The 16,609-nt window shown below is 39.7% G+C and overlaps 2 long non-coding RNA genes across 3 annotated transcripts in view; one reads left to right on the top strand and one right to left on the bottom strand.

Annotated features, from left to right (window-relative positions):
- LOC143703363 (uncharacterized) overlaps window positions 1-4,438 on the bottom strand; it is a 276,206-nt gene extending 271,768 nt beyond the window's left edge. Inside the window, exon 1 of one of the 2 annotated variants that reach the window (XR_013190978.1) lies at window positions 4,367-4,438. This is a non-coding gene — a long non-coding RNA (uncharacterized LOC143703363). Of the gene's footprint in view, window positions 1-3,641; window positions 3,731-4,366 lie in introns of those variants that run through there. The other variant, XR_013190972.1, reaches the window with a different exon arrangement.
- Window positions 4,439-15,294: 10,856 nt separating this feature from the next.
- LOC143703422 (uncharacterized) lies at window positions 15,295-16,396 on the top strand. The gene is made up of 3 exons (XR_013191029.1): window positions 15,295-15,406; window positions 15,493-15,766; window positions 16,273-16,396. It is a non-coding gene; the product is annotated as an uncharacterized LOC143703422 (long non-coding RNA).
- The last annotated feature ends 213 nt before the right edge of the window (window positions 16,397-16,609 follow it).

Below are 16,609 nucleotides of genomic sequence, written 5' to 3'. Positions count from 1 at the left end.
ATGTAAAAAAAAAAAAAAAAAAAAAAAAGGGTTAAATTAGCAATTTAAAAGGGTAGTCATTGCAGTGTCACCTGTCAATCTATCTTTGTTATCATGGGCGTCAGTTTGGTTTGAAATGTGCTGGGGACAGAGACGCATTCGGAAGTGCATTTTCAGAAGTTCTGGGTACAATGACGTATTAATTTTTTTTCTCTCTTTCGCGCAGGTTATGTTTTCAAAGACGATGTCCTGTAGCTCAGTCACGGCCCCACTTTTCAACAGGCCCAGCCAAAACTTTCACACACACAAAAAAACCTTTTACTATATTCTAATTTTGTCAATAATTATAAAAAAAAATTGCCAAAAGCTCATAATTTGTGCTCAAGCGCACGACCGCTCGCATAAAGCTTGCCACAAAGAACCGGTAAAAGTAATGATTATAAATGCATCTAAATGTGTCTAAATAAGCTGTGAATGTGAATGTGCATTATACGCCGAGTTTCGGTTAATTTATGAGACGAACTCCAATTCCCTCGCCGGCGCCTCCATGTAGTGATTCTGCTATATTTACTTCTTATTTATTAAATAAATCCAGACAATTGGTTCATGAAACATTGATTAAAATTAAGATATAATTAATACAAAACGAAAATAAATGTAAAGAAAGGCAGCTGTTCTGTTTGAGGTCTCTGTTAAAGTTTTAAAGAAGTCTTTTAGTGCCGCTTTCAGAACGCTCACGTCAGTAAACGAGAACTGACACGTTGTTTTTTCCCTCATAAATGCGAACAGAAAAATCAATAAAAAATATATTATAGTTTTTTTTTTTTGCTGGGTCAGACAATGATTGCCAAATTTCTCTCTCATATTGCTCCTCATAACCACTGAAAACGGTCCAAAAAATCGAACCAAAAGTCAAATTAATATGGACGGAAGTTAAAAGTGGTGGGTACAAAATGACTCATGACGAAATCTGGTGGTACGAAATCACCGCATCCCGAAATCGACGCCTATGTCTGTTAGCTTTATTTTATTAAAGCCTTCTATGATAAAGTTGATAAATGTCCATGTAATGACACTGTGAGTGTGCCCCTGCTGTGTGAGGTCCACCTTGATATATGGCTGCATACATGAGGAATGGTTTCCTGAGGCTGTATTGCAGAAACAACTTCAGTCAGAGTAATATCTTGTCTTAAGTAACCACTGTCATTTCATTTTGGAACCAATTTAAAACACTGAACTTGTTAGATTATAACTTGGGGCTTAAAGGGATAGTTCACCCATTTACTCACCCTTATGTTGTTCCAAAGTTTCTTTCTTGTGTGGAACTTCCATATGGAAAACAATATTATGGAAGTCAATGGGGACCAGACCAGCAATGTTTGGTTACCAATAATCTTCAAATATTAGTAACCAAACATTGAAAGAGGCTCATGCATGTTTGAAACAACATGAGGGTGAGTTAATGAAGACAGAATTTTAAATTGAGTGAACAATACCTTTAAGATAGGACGTTTCTGTAATTTGGTCCCTGTAAAGCAAGGTTATGTTGTTTTAACAGATATTCATTACAATTGCATTGATCAAGAACCACATCTGTAAACTTTTCCACAATCAAATGTTAACTTTTAATATTTGAAATCTTGAGTTAGGTTGATTGGTTTTACAGATAAATTCCTACTTTTCCTGTAGCTCAAACAGTGGAATGTTGGCGCTTGCAAAATTAAGGTCATGGGTTCGATTCCCAGGGAAAGCAAGAACTGATAAGAATGTAAATGTGTACATTGAAATGCAATGTAAGGCACTTTGGATAAAAGCATCTGTCAAATGCCAGGGACTGCAGATGAAATTGAGCTCTGTAATTCTGGGACAGTTCTTTACTGTCCATTGTCCCTGTTATAATAATAATAATAATATGTAAATGTAGCTACTAATATGCAAAAGGGGGCAATCTTGGTAAAAATATTTGTTCATAAAAATGCAATCTATCTATTTTCTTTGGGCTACACAAGAAAACGAAGAAAAAGAAAAAAATAGGAGGATATTTAATTTTGGTAGCAGTAAAATACTTCTGCTGTCAGGAAAGCCAAATCAAGTTCTTATACCTGTCCTTCCCTGAGCACAAGCTCCCATTCTAATCCTGAAAGCCTTAAATAACATATTTAAATACTTTAAGTCATTAAATTCCTTTAAATTGAGAAAATCACCTGTATACCTAATTACAGTTTGTCTGAGTGCCCAATTTCAGAACAAAAAGGTTTGAAAAAGCGTCCCCTGTTTGCTATAGCTGTAAATGTAAGCACAACAAAAGCTCACGTTGTTTTCCAAAGACAGATATTGATTACAGTGGTCTGTATCTTAAACATGCAGTGATCATAAACCTGCATTGGTTAACTCCACTGTAACTGATTTCCCCACACACCTTAATGCTTTGATGTTAAAGCTAGAATGTCCACTAATGTGTTTATTTACAAAAAGCCATGAGTGAAGAAAAACAAGTTAATTTTATTTTTATCTAAATTGTCATAAAACTTCTATTTAAATATATTATTCATATACGTTATACAAAAAACCTGAATAAGTTGATCTATAGAATGTAAACTGGTGGTAGCCTAGTCTATGAAAGGTACACCCCTCTAAGCTCACAGAAATGGTTAGACCCAAGTCTTCAGCAGCCAATGACACCGACCTGTTCATACTGATTTTTAACGCGTATTTCATGCGTATTTTACGTGTAAAATACACGTGAAATACGCGTGACATAATCAAGGCGTATTTCACGCGTGAAATACACGTGAAATACGCGTAAAAATTCGCGTGTTTTTGGCCCTCTTGGCTTTCCATACACACAGTTGGATCGCGCCCGCGCCTCTCTCTCTCACACGCACACACACACACAGTTCGATCGCGCGCGCCTCTCTCTCAAGGTGGAGTGTGTGTGCGCGTGAGAGAGGCGCGCTGGCGCGATCGAACTGTGTGTGTGTGTGTGTGTGTGTGTGAGTGAGTGTGTGTGTGTGAGAGAGAGAGAGAGAGAGAGAGAGGGGGGGGGGGGGAACGGGCGCGATCGAACTGTGTGTGTGTGCAGTGTTGCCAACTAATTTTCAGCGGAAGTTGCTAAAGGCAGGTCGATTTGTTGCTAAATGTTGCTAAATAATGTTGTGACGTCATTGCGCTATGACGTCATAACATATATATACATATGTGGCAATAGGCGGTATAGGATGATACTTTATCTTATTGTGATAATTGTCGACTACGCCACCCTGAATAAATCAGAGAATATCAAAATAACCCAGCAGTTTGAACTAGGTCACACAGGTTCATGTGTGTCAGGAAGGTCAGAGACATGTACAAAACAATTTATAAAAATAGTGTTTATTAACGTATAAAAGATAGTTAGAAATAGTATGTTCTTGTAAAAAAAGGTAGCGCACAGCGCTACATGCACAAATAATGGCAATTAACAAGAGAGGTAATCACAGCGGGCAATTTATATAATGACCACATCAGCAGTCCTCTACCCACGAGGGTAGGAGGAGCAGCAAAAAGATCTACAAATCTTAATTCACAGGTTATACAAACAAACAATTATGCCAATCCACCAGGCTGATTCTGCCGGCGGAAGGACCACTTAATGGCTTTTCCAAAAGCGCAATCCTACTCACGCACACACACGTCACCGTGCACTAGATCACACACACAGGCACTTCAAAAAGTGTCACCCACTGCAACACCACTATCACCATGCACGAGAAGGTCCTTCCGCCTGGCCACCTCAGTTCCTAAGAAAACAAATACACTGAGTTTAGTAAAAAACTTTTGATTTGAGCGCGGCGACTTCTCCAACTGGGGGGGGGGGGGGGGGGTCTTCTCAGCTCGGCGTCTTCTAAGGGCCCCCCCCCTGCCTCGGGCCCTGGGTACCCTTTTCCCCCCCGCTACCACGCCCCTGCTTAGATAACGCAAAATCTAAACAATAGCTACATGATAGAACTAAAGAAAAGACGTACAGAAAAATCGAGCTAATGCAGCACACACACCCACATACTGGCTCTCATCCAAATAACAGTCAGGTTATAACTTTACGTTTACTCTAGAAGGAAAGGAAGTAGACGATACAAATCCTGCTGCTGGCCCACGGCGCGATCGCAGCGTAAACACGTGGTTCTCAAATGCACTCAGGTTATACTAAGCACAATTCACTGCAAAAACAGGAGGAAGCTCGTGCTGAAGACGAGAGCGAAGAACGGTCTGGAGGATAAGAGAGAGAACACCCACACCTTAAAGAAAGCGAGATGTTACTAATGCTCTTTTACTACAATTTCTATCCATCTTACATAACACTTACCACAAGAGAATATTCCTCACATATTTCCCTCTGGCTACTGTTTACAGCAATCATCAAGACCGCCGATTAACTGAAGGGTGAACAGACACTCACTCCGAACTGATAACGTGCAACGTCGGAAAAGTGCTGATGGACAGCTACAATTTGAAGGGATAACAACACATCAGTAGTGTTCTAAACACCTGATTTAAACCAGACATTATCAACACATACCTAAGACTCGAGTGAATGACGCACGCGGGGCGGAGCAAAGACGTGACATATCTCCGGATACAGCCAACCCGCATTAAATAGCTCATATTGTCCCCTGATAGGACACCACAACTGTCAATCACTTAACTGATTATGTCACACATATATATATATATATATATATATATATATATACACATACATACACACAGCATTTGTAAAAGAAATACAAACAACACTTTTTCATGATCAGATTATTTTTATTTTTTAATACAACATTGATATTGAACACTTTTGAACAATTACATTTTGTGTAGGCTATTTTCTTATTTTCCTATTTTCTTAAACACTTTTGAACAATTACATTTTGTGTAGGCTATTTTCTTATTTTCCTATTTTCTTAAACACTTTTGAACATTTACATTTTGTGTAGGCTATTTTCTTATTAACCAGTGAAACACATGAACTGAACAATTAAAACACTGTGGTAGTTAATATGCTACCAAAATGATCAACAATTATACAAGATAATAACAAGGTGTATCAGAAAATGAACAATTAGGCTATATTGAACAATTGCAGCTAGCATCTTAACTTAAACGTGTTTGTCAATTGCTAGGCACCTCTTTCCAACTCTCTCCATAGAATGTGCTGCTGGGCTGGTTAGCAGTGGTTTCCTCCATTACTTTTCTCATTCACAGTGCAGACACTGTCACCATCAGCCTTGATTCCCCCAGTTCCGGAAAATCCATTCTTTGATTAATCATAGATTTACAAGCAAATCATTTTCATCTTCACTGTCCAATGAGCTGGTATCAGCAGAAAAGGATGGCATGGCTTTAAAGCTGTATGCTGCTGTGGTGCCAAACTGTTGCAGAACTTCATTAGGTAGTTTATGCTGGTAACAAGTATCACCAGCCAGCTTCAGTCCATACCGCACAAGGAGTATTGTGTCTATTTGACAGTCTATTTCTTAACTTTGACTTGACCACACTCATTTGGCTGAACAGCCGTTCAACCTCTGCATTTGAGTGTGGCAAGGAGAGGGCAGCCAGTGCAGCTTTGCACAGTTCTTCGAATGGTTTTAACCCTGAAGCGTCTGTGTAGTTATACACTTCGCTCCAAAACTCAGTGGAATTTTCAGTTGATTCCCACCTCAATAAATGGATATTTCTCCATTGGGAAACAATTTTGTCAATTGACTGTGGGTGGTCTCCCAGTAGCTCAGCTACTTTAATAATTTCATTGGTGCCTTTATTGTGTTTTAGTGTTTCCTTAACACTGAACAGGGCCATGTTTCGTAAGGTTTCGAGATTGTCTGGGAGCCTTCCTTGCAGCTCCTTGCTTAGAGCAACAACATAGTTGATGCATCGTTTCTGAATTACTTTTTCGTCCTCTGGCGCAAGGCTGAGTTGGGACACTGTGCTTTCGAAAAGGTACCCAAGATATGGAGCTGGACTGAGATGTCCATCAATGGCATCCTTCAGGACATTAATTTTTGCCATTGGGTTGACTACTCTGCAACAAATTGATGATATGAGGTGTACCAGATTGTCTAAAAGCTTGACAGGATCTGTATGTTCTCCCTCAAATGACTTCACTGCAACTTGAACTTCAGACAGAATTGATTTTAAGAATGTAAGGTAGACATAGTTGGTCTTGTCCATGTACATGGCATGGAGCACATCTGCCATATTGCAATGCTCACTGGCCTTGGTCAACTCAAAGTGGAGTTTCAGTTCTTCCCACTGGTCCAATATACGAGTTACCGCAGGCTCAATTGATAGCCAACGTGTGGCACACACTTTGGTGATCTGCAGGGGTTTCTGACCATAATTAATGGTGGCATACACTGCTTTGTATGCCTCTCGCCGTTTTGGGGATATAGAAAACCAGTTGTAGGTTTCCCTGATTAAGTATTCAACACATCTAGGGTTGGTTTCTTTGGATGCTGCACTGACAGCCAATTGTAAAGAATGGCACGCACAGCGGATGAGTACCAAATTGGGCAAAGCACATTCTTCCTTTAAAATCTTGTGTACGCCATTGTGCACTCCAGTCATCACAGACACATTATCATTGCCAATACCCTGAAGATTCTCCTTTTTAAGGCTACACTTTTCAAGAAACTCAATATTGCCTTTGCTATTGATCTGGCATCGCCCGCCTCCAATTCAACCGGCCTAAGAAATGTGGACACAACTGTTCTTTTTTTTAGCACTAAAATACCGAATCACCACACCCAGGTATTTTGAGACACTGACATCAGTGGACTCATCCAAAAGGAGACTGAACCTCTCATCCCCCACATCTGATGTTATCCTTTTCAGAAAATAAGGAGCCAATACTCCCTTAATCATTTCTGTGCACTTGGTGCGGTGCATTTGGAAGTTTGTTGCTGCAACATAATCTGAAAAGGCAGCTTTGCAAGCCATACCTAAATGGTCGCATGCTAGCAGTGAACAGTGTTCCGCAACATTGCCATAGTAGCTTCTGCACTTTTGCAGTTATCCACTTTCTTAACTAGCTGCGGTAATGAGGACTGCTTTGCAGGGTTATATGGTTTTGATTTATTTATATGCTTTGCTGTAGCACAATGTTTTTTGATGTCATACATTTTTGCAAGCATATCTGATTTGCAAAACCCACAGTATGCTCGACAGTCATCCCCAACTACTGGCTTCAGCCACCCTTTAAATTCAGGTAAAGACTCCCACTCTTTTCTGTACTTCTGGCTGTACAGTTTTGATTGAGACATGCTGATAGATTAAATGAAATGCGTGCTACTTCTGCTGCTTCTGCCCCCAGCCTCTGTGCCCTGGCTATATATACCTTATGTAGCCCCGCCCCTGTGCCCGTTGTCTTTTGTCTTCCTGTTTTCACATTTCCACAGCGATCTTAAAGGTAACTAAACCCTAAAACAACTTTTTTGGTTAAAGATCTGTAAAAATGGGGCTTTATTAATGCTGTTCATTTATTCAAGTAATTTTGTTGACATACATTTTTTGACATTTGGGTATAAAGTGTTTTAATTCTACAATATATGGTGTAATAACGTCTGAGTGCTGCCCTCTTCAGGTTGAACAGTGGCTACTGCAGTTGAGTTTTCCTATTGGAAGTTGTGGTGCCCTTGCCCTGACGTAAGCAGGGACAAGCTCACCACGCCCTTGCTGTGTGTTGTTTGGTTTAGAGTCACTTTCCAAAAGTTGCTAAAAGTTGCCAAATAAATGTTAAAAATGGAAAAATGTGTTGCTAGGTGCTTTTTGAAAAAAAAAGTTGCTAGGGTAGTCTGAAAAGTTGCTAAATCTAGCAACAAAATTGCTAAGTTGGCAACACTGTGTGTGTGTGAGTGAGTGAGAGAGGCGCGGGCGCGATCGAACTGTGTGTATGAGAGAGAGAGAGAGAGAGAGAGAGAGAGAGAGAGAGAGAGAGAGAGAGAGAGAGAGAGAGAGAGAGGCACGGAAATCATTTTATACGGAAATCAATTATTTATAATTCAGATGAAAAAGTTAGTTAATTAAAATTAAGGAACATTTAGTTTTTCTGTGCTGAATATCATTAAAACAGAAATGGCAGAGACAACATAATGATGAATAATCATAAGATATTATATCGTATTCTATGTGTTGTGAATACACCCATGTTAAACATTACAATTTACTTCCATTGCATATCATAGGACACATAAGCGTAAACTATAATTACATTAATAAACCTGTACAAAGACCTTCAGATAAATACTGGGCTTCTATATTTACACATTTAAGTGCTATGATATCCTATGACATTAAAAATTATTCTGTATTTAAATTATTTCATATATGTGGCTATTGTGGTTCAAGATCATAGGCCCTGTCCCAAATGGCACACTTCATCTGAATACTCGGTCTTGTGTACTTATTTCATGTGTCCGTTAAATCCAGTGGCGGATCTAGAGATTTTTTCCTGGGGTGGCAAAGGGGTGGCATGAGGTTTCAGGAGGGGGGCCATGGACATTATTCATAATTTTAAAATGCTAGTTTTCATTGAATGTGTTTTGTTCTCTACACTACATTACACGGAGTGGGAGTCAAATCAGAGATGTAGTAGCTGAGTTTTTGGATGGTATGGGTCTTAATTTGTGAATTGTGGGCCCTTTCTCTGTGCAATCACTATCAACAGTCTGTGTAGTCTACTTAAATCTATACTTACTTTGTGAAAAAGCAATTATTGGGGGGTTTGGGGTATGCTCCCCAGGAGATTAAAAAAAGACCCCTCAAATGATGTCTTCTAGTGAGTTTTGAGGAAATATAGACAGATTTAGTCAGACACACACACACACACACACACACAGTTCGATCGTGCCCGCGCCTCTCTCTCTCTCTCTCTCTCTCTCTCACACACACACACACACACACACACACACACACACACACACACACACACAGTTCGATCGCGCCTGCGCCTCTCTTTCTCTCTCTCACACACACACACACACAGTTCGATCGCGGCATCGCGCCCGCGCCTCTCTCTCTCTCTCTCTCTCTCTCTCTCTCTCTCTCTCTCTCTCTCTCTCTCTCTCTAACACACACACACACACAGTTCGATGTGCCCGCGCTCTCTCTCTCTCTCTCTCTCTCTCTCTCTCTCTCTCTCTCTCTCTCTCTCACACACACACACACACAGTTCGATCGCGCCTGCGCCTCTCTCTCTCTCTCTCTCTCTCTCTCTCTCTCTCTCTCTCTCTCTCTCTCTCACACACACACACACACACACACACAGTTCGATCGCGCCCGCGCCTCTCTCTCTCTCTCTCTCTCTCTCTCTCTCTCTCTCTCTCTCTCTCTCTCTCACACACACACACACTACGATACGTGACGCCCGTACCGTTTCGGTTAAATACGAATACATGTACCGTTCCCTTACTTGAAAGTAGTGGGCTACTTTTACTTGTTGTGATTGAGTAAAATTTCAGTCATGTAGGGCTAACTTAACTGCAAAATGCGTGGTCAACCAGAGGGAAAACTGTCACGTTGTTGATAACAGGCGTACATTTGAGTCGAATGTGCAGTGCTTGTGCATCACCAGCTTATTATGACACCGCTTAGATATCTCAGTTTAATTTGGCATGTCGACCATTTTTCAAAATTGGATATTTATAGATTCTGGGAAAGTGGATGCATGCCAATTTTGTGACAGCGGTAGTTTAAACACACACAAAGAGCTAGACTAATGTTAGATCCTTAAGTTATCTGACCTGACGATCATAGAAAAATTCGATGAGACAACAAAGTATTCTGGACGTAAGTAACCTAATAATGTGGTTGTTGCAGGGTTAACTGTCTGATGGACTTTTTCGACTTGGTGTCTGTCAAATTCAGGCTGCCCTGCTGGCGTGCCGCGTGACTGGTGAAGTTTCGCGGTGGTCGCTGCCGTGCTGGTGATGGGTGAAACCATTGTGAGGGGGAGGGGATTCTAAATCGGCGATTTCTGTTTGAGAGGAGTTTGGTGCGTGCCTTCAACGTGTAGGCTATGAACATAAATTATACTAAAAAAACATTATCTGATTTATAAATGGGGTGGCAAGACTGTATCCCAGGGGTGGCAGCTGCCACCCTTTGCCACCCCGTAGATCCGCCCCTGGTTAAATCCATGAGACCCATGGATGAGGTGTCTCATTTTTCATTTTAGGTTTCAGAAGGTTGCTCACGCATACTTTGTGGTTGATAGGTGCCCTCGATGCACTTGATGCACCCAAACTGATGCTAGCTCTACAGCACACTTCTTTTGGACAATCAAAGCAGGGTTACGTTTTTGCACGTTGTGCACAATAACCCTAAAGGCACCAGGGTGGCAGTGCCAGCGGCTACTCACGAAAACTCACGAAAGTTTGCACACGCGTCAGAACTGGCGAAAATTTACATCTGATATGCGTTTCAGAATTGGGCGGGGCAAAATGGCTCGATAGCGCCACCTATAAAGGTTCAACGGAGTGCGCCTCCCGCTACGTTTCACGTACGTGTACGAAATTCGGTACATGCATGTAACGACCCAATACCTAAAAAAAGTCCCTTGGAGCGTATCTACGCTAAACACAACAGGAACCTAAACACAACAGGAAATCAGCCATTTTGATCTTCCTCTCCGATTTTTGTGCAGTTTTTTGCCATTTTCAGGCCTCGTACTTTAACAAACTCCTCCTACAGTTTTAATCTGATCATCTTTAAATTTGGTGAGTTTAATCTTAAGGCCTTTGCGACGTTAAATTGCGAAGATTTTGAGATTTTGAAGATTTTGCGAACAAATTTCGATGTTTCGCCATGAAACAGGAAGTTGCTGTAACTCAGGCAAACAACGTCCAATCTGCCCCATACTTCACACGTTTGCTGAGAGTTCTGCCCTGAACACATCTATATGAGAATATTCAGTTATAGTAATAGCGCCACCTACTGGCAATAGGAAGTGACGTTTAACACTGTGATGCAGTACTAGCAACATATTAAATATGCCATTGAGTTATAAACATGTTATAAACATGTTAAAACATGCTAGCAATTCTTAGCTAAGTGCTAAAGCATGCTAATGCAATGAAACAGGAAGTTGTTGTTACTCAAGAAGGCAATGTCCGATCTGCCCCAAACCTCACAGGTTTGATAAAAGTTATCTCCTAAACACATGTCCATGCTCATATTCAGTTATAGTCATAGCGCCGCCTGCTGGCAACAGGAAGTGACATTTAACACTGTTATGGACTCCTAATAGGTACATGCATGTAATAACCCAATACCTACAAAAAAGTTTCTTGGAGCGTATCCCTAAACACAACAGGAAGTCAGCCATTTTGGTCTTCCTCTCTGATTTGTGTGCAGTTTTTGCCATTTTCAGGCCTCGTACTTTAACTAACTCCTCCAACAGTTTTAATCTGATCATCTTCAAATTTGGTGAGTGTAATATTAAGGCCTTTGCGACGTTAAATTGCGAAGAACTTGTTTTTTCGTTGAAGGGCGTGTCCTCAGCGGCCTGACAAATTTCGACATGTTTCGCCATTAGACAGGAAGTTGCTGTAACTCAGGCAAACAATGTCCAATCTGCCCCAAACTTCACACGTTTGATAAGAGTTCTGTCCTAAACACATGTCCATGCTCATATTCAGTTACAGTCATAGCGCCACCTGCTGGCAACAGGAAGTGACATGTTTAACACTGTTGTGGACTCCTAATAATATATAAAAAAGTGCCAGCAAGTGTTAAACATGCTAGCAATATACTAGAAACATGCTAGCAAACACTTAGCTAAGTGCTAAAGCATGCTATTACTGCAGTTAAATAGGAATTTGCTGTAACTGAAGCATGGAATGTCAAATCTGTCCCAAACTTCACACAATTGATAAGAGTCATGCCCTGAACACATCTACATGAGAATATTCAGTTATAGTAATTGCGCCACCTACTGGCAACAGGAAGTGACATGTTTAACACTGTGATGCAGTACTAGCAACATATTAAATATGCCATTGAGTTATAAACATGTTAAAACATGCTAGCAATTTTTAGCAGGGCTAAAGCATGCTAATGCAATGAAACAGGAAGTTGGTGTTACTGAAGAAGGAAATGTCCAATCTGTCCCAAACTTCACACATTTGATAAGAGTCCTGCCCTGAACATATGTACATGACAATTTTAAGTTAAAGTAATAGTGCCACCTACTGTCAAAAGGAAGTGACATATTTTACACTGTGATGCAGTGCTAGCAACATATTAAATATGCCATTGAGTTCTAAACATGCTAGAAACATGCTAAAGCATGCTAGCAACACTTATCTAAGTGATAATGCATGCTGTTATCCCCATAATAAAGGACATTTTTGTAACTGACTTTGACATACTCCTCCTATACAGGGAGTAAAGTGAAGAAAATTCTTCTGACTGAACTTTTTTCAGGCCAAGACACATTCCTTTAACTTTATTTAAATAGTCGAGACCAATAGCGTTTTAAGTGGAGATGTTTTAAACAGATTTAATATTGACAGTTTGCATATTTTAAAAGCTATTTTAATCTATGAAAAATAATTACTTAGCTTGACAAATAATTAACCATCTACATAACTTTTCAGTGCATATTTTTATTTATCTTATAAGACCAAACATGCTAAACTATATTAATATATAGCCTATAGTTTGTTCCATGGCAAATGGTTCTGGCTGAGGGCAAAATGAAGTTTCATAACTTTATATATTTAGGCTATTTAACTTTAGTCAGCTCTCTAATAGGCTACAAACTTAATGTTTGACTGAATTGTTTGCTTTATTTCTCATTGTATAGCTTCTTATAGCTACCTATTAGGCTACTTATACTTTTATACTGGATATTATTGATCATTAAAACTGACATTTAACAAAAAGTGACAGGGTTGTGTAATGTTATATTCTAAAATATATAAAATATTATTTATATATATTTTACAATGCATTCTCTTCACTGTATATGTACATGTATAATAAAATAAAACGATACAACCCTGTCTCTGTTTGTTAAATGTCAGTTTTAATGATCAATATTGTTTCATATTTTTAAAATGAAAACAAAATAGCAGCAGGGTTGTGTTTTATATTTCGTGTTGTTATAAATATATGCAGTGAAGATAATCAATGTGCGTTGCGTGAACCACATTTGTGTGGCCAATATGTTTATGATAATATGTTCATTTATAAATGAAAAGAGGCGTTTTATATATATTTCGTTTTATTGTTGATGAAAAGAGGCAGAGTTGTATTTTATACCATATTTTGTTTTATTGTTGCCTAAAATATACAAAGACATAACCGGAGTAGCCAGAGGGCGCTGAGTGACGCGATCAAGAACGCTGCTGCGCTGTTCCATTTGCAGAATAACCGGACTCGCGTCCTTTCGTCCTCGGGAGTTCGTTCTCCTGAGTCGAACTTGGCAAGTCTGAACTACCAAGGACGCAAGTCCGAAGTTTGCGTACTTGGTATTGAGAAACGGCCAATATTGACCCGCGTTCTGTTTTCTATCATGCGCAGTGCACGTTTGCGATGACGTAATATGCACGCAAACGCAGGGTTCGATAGAATCAAGTTGAGTGTGAAACAAGACCAACGCTGCGGGGGGCGCCCGAATTCGCGCTCGAATTCGGACAGCAGCAAACTAGCTGTAGCCTGACATGCACTTCTCCAAAACTAAGATTAATTGAGTGAACACGGAGCAGTTTTTCCGTTAGCGGGAATTGAAATCCCGGAGTGGATCATAAGCGAAGTGATTACAGAATGCTTAGAGTGAAGAGAGGAACTTGCTTTTGCTCCAATCCAGGCTATATCACATCCCCCTCAGCAGGGTTAACACCTCGTCTTTCCTTAATTTAAGACCTATTCAAACTAAAATTAAGACATTTATCACACTATTTGAGAAACGAAAGCCTATTTACGGCCTTAAAATTATGAAAAGTGATTTTAAGGCATGGACAGACGGGAACCCTGCAATTGACGGAAATCCGTCATAGACTCGCTGCAATTAACGGAAATCCGTCGTAGCGACGGAGAACTTTAATCCCTGTCCTATATTTACCTACTTAAATGCACATTGCCCACCGTGCTCTGTCTTCCTAAAGCCACCGGGGGGCGGTGGCACGGGTGCGAGGGCCCTTTCAATGCTGCTTGCAGCTTTAATTTTACTTACGATTGCTTAACCAACATAAATGCTTTCAGCTGTGGATTCGCAAGGCAGTTGTTACTGAAGGAGAGGTCAGTACCCAGTTTATATGGATCAGCTTCTTCCTCCTCCGAATCACAACCTGTAAGTATTATTAATAATTTTTGCTGTTATGTTTTCTGTAGCATGCTCAATACGTTTTTTGCTGTGTGTGTTGTGTATGCTCCGCGCACTTTCTAGGTCTCCATCTAACAGCAATGTGTTCACTCTCAATTGTTTATAAATATGTCAAATGTTTGTTGTTGTTATTACTTGGAGTTGCGATGAAGAATAGAGCAAAATACTTTGGTGTACTACTGCAGTGCTTTATCAATAGGTTTCTGCGTTGTGCTAACGCAAACAATTACTTGATTGGGTATTTACCACCGAGCTGTGGGCTATGGTCGCTTATTCAACTTATTCCCTGTCTGAGTTTTTATTCTTTACAACAAAAAGGGACACCATCATTATTATAACAAAATGTAAGTGATGCAAACACTGTATACTGTACTGCGTGTTAACCAGTTTAAGTATCTTTGGTGTAAACACCGCTAGTAACATTCTACTGTGACACTGACACACGTTGGATACGATCTGTCCACCAGCACACTAAAGGCCTTCAATGCTTGTTCAACTTATATGTTGTTTTTGTAATTTTTACCAAAGTGATGTGTAGTTTTTTTATTCATTTTTTTGTTTACTCCGAATTTCGTTGGCAAATAAATTGTTTCCTTTTTCTTTCAGAGTACATCACATCAGACCAGTCAAAATAGAGGTATACATTTTGATGTGGTTTTGATGCTGACTGTCCACAAAGTGTTTCTGTGATGACACAGGTGATTTTCCAAAAAAATCTGTCCGCACCCAACAGTCCTCTACTACACTGAAAGACATACACATTCGGAGTAAAGGTATACATTTCATAAATGTTGTAGGTAATTTTGTTTTTAATAGCACTTAATAAAGCTCATTTTTGTACTACCAAAAAGTTAACCTAATTGTATGTTCCTTTTTTTAGGCTCACAGGCAACGGTTGCTTGTGTGACTGTTGGCACAACAACCACATCAACGTTCTATGATATACCGTTCTCATCAACACCTGTAAAATGTTGGAAGAGGAGGGGGAAGATTCAGACATACAAATTCCGACAGAACCTCACAACTCAACTTTTAACCCCGCTGACAAGTTTCACAGGAATCTGAAATCTCGTAAATAATACACATCTATACGTTCAATTTGTCACTAAGATGTGTTTTCTTTTAACCTTACAAACAAATAATTATTTATTTATTAGGTTTGGGCAAAGGTCCATATATGCAGACACAAAATACATCGTGTTTGAAACCTGTTTGCGTGAGTTGTTCTCCACGTGTCCAATTTGTATTTCAAAATCTATTATGGAGCTACACCGGATGGGTACTTATGTTGTGTTCAAGCAGCTTTGCCCCAAGTGCATGTACAACAGAAAATGGCAGAGCCAGCCCGTAGTTGGAAGTACACCAATGGGCAACCTCCTGTTATCAGCTGCAACATATTTTACTGGGGGATCATTCATCCAACTACAAAAGGTAGGCATGTCATCAATAATAGAACAATTAAATATATATATATATATATATATATATATATTTTTTTTTTTTTTTTTTTTTTTTGTAAAATTTTAATTGTTAATATTATTTATAAATGTTATGTGTGGCGAAGGACGGCCGAGGGACGTGAGAGAACGGCGCGAGGCCGGTGGTGCGATTGCTAATGAGCAACACCTGTGAAGCACACCGGTCTCGCATCTCTCACGGAGGAGCGGAAGCATAAAGGAGGAGCGACGACGTTGATGATCGAGAGAGGAACAGGCCTGTGTTTTAGTTGTGTTGTGTTTTTGTATTTTATTTTAGCCAGCAATCATCCGCGAGGGGCTGCTGGCAGTTCTTTGTTTATTTTTGGTAGCCAGCAGTCGTCCGCTGTCGGTATTCTTGTTTGTTTGTTGTATTTTAAATAAAGTTTAATTAATTGTTCGCCGGTTCCCGCCTCCTTCTTCCCTGAACATTGCTACATTATGATTTTTTCAAAATCATAGATTTGCAAGGCCATGGAATTAAGAATTTACCAGTACGACACATTCAGGAGACATTGCTGGAGTTTTTTGGAACCAGCAATTTTGCACAAGTGGAGAAATGAACAGCGAAACATTATACAGAAGATTGCATTGAAGATATGCGTGAGGATTCCCCTGGTAGGGGAAGTTCATTATTTTGTTAACCGAATATTTGTGTGAGCAATATATCATTACATGTTTAAACATAATTATGTTCCCATTTATTTGTTTTATGTAGGACATTCTGCCAAGTATGGCAGCTATACTATTGTTGACCTCCAGCTTGTTCAGGTGTGTAACCTTATTACAATAGTGTACA

The sequence above is a fragment of the Siphateles boraxobius genome, unplaced genomic scaffold (assembly GCF_051911475.1).
Source record: "Siphateles boraxobius isolate OS27281-9 unplaced genomic scaffold, OSU_SipBor_1 11, whole genome shotgun sequence".
In the NCBI taxonomy this organism is placed as follows: domain Eukaryota; kingdom Metazoa; phylum Chordata; class Actinopteri; order Cypriniformes; family Leuciscidae; genus Siphateles; species Siphateles boraxobius.
Note: the sequence above shows the minus strand (reverse complement) of the source record. Positions and strands in the feature narration are given on the sequence as shown.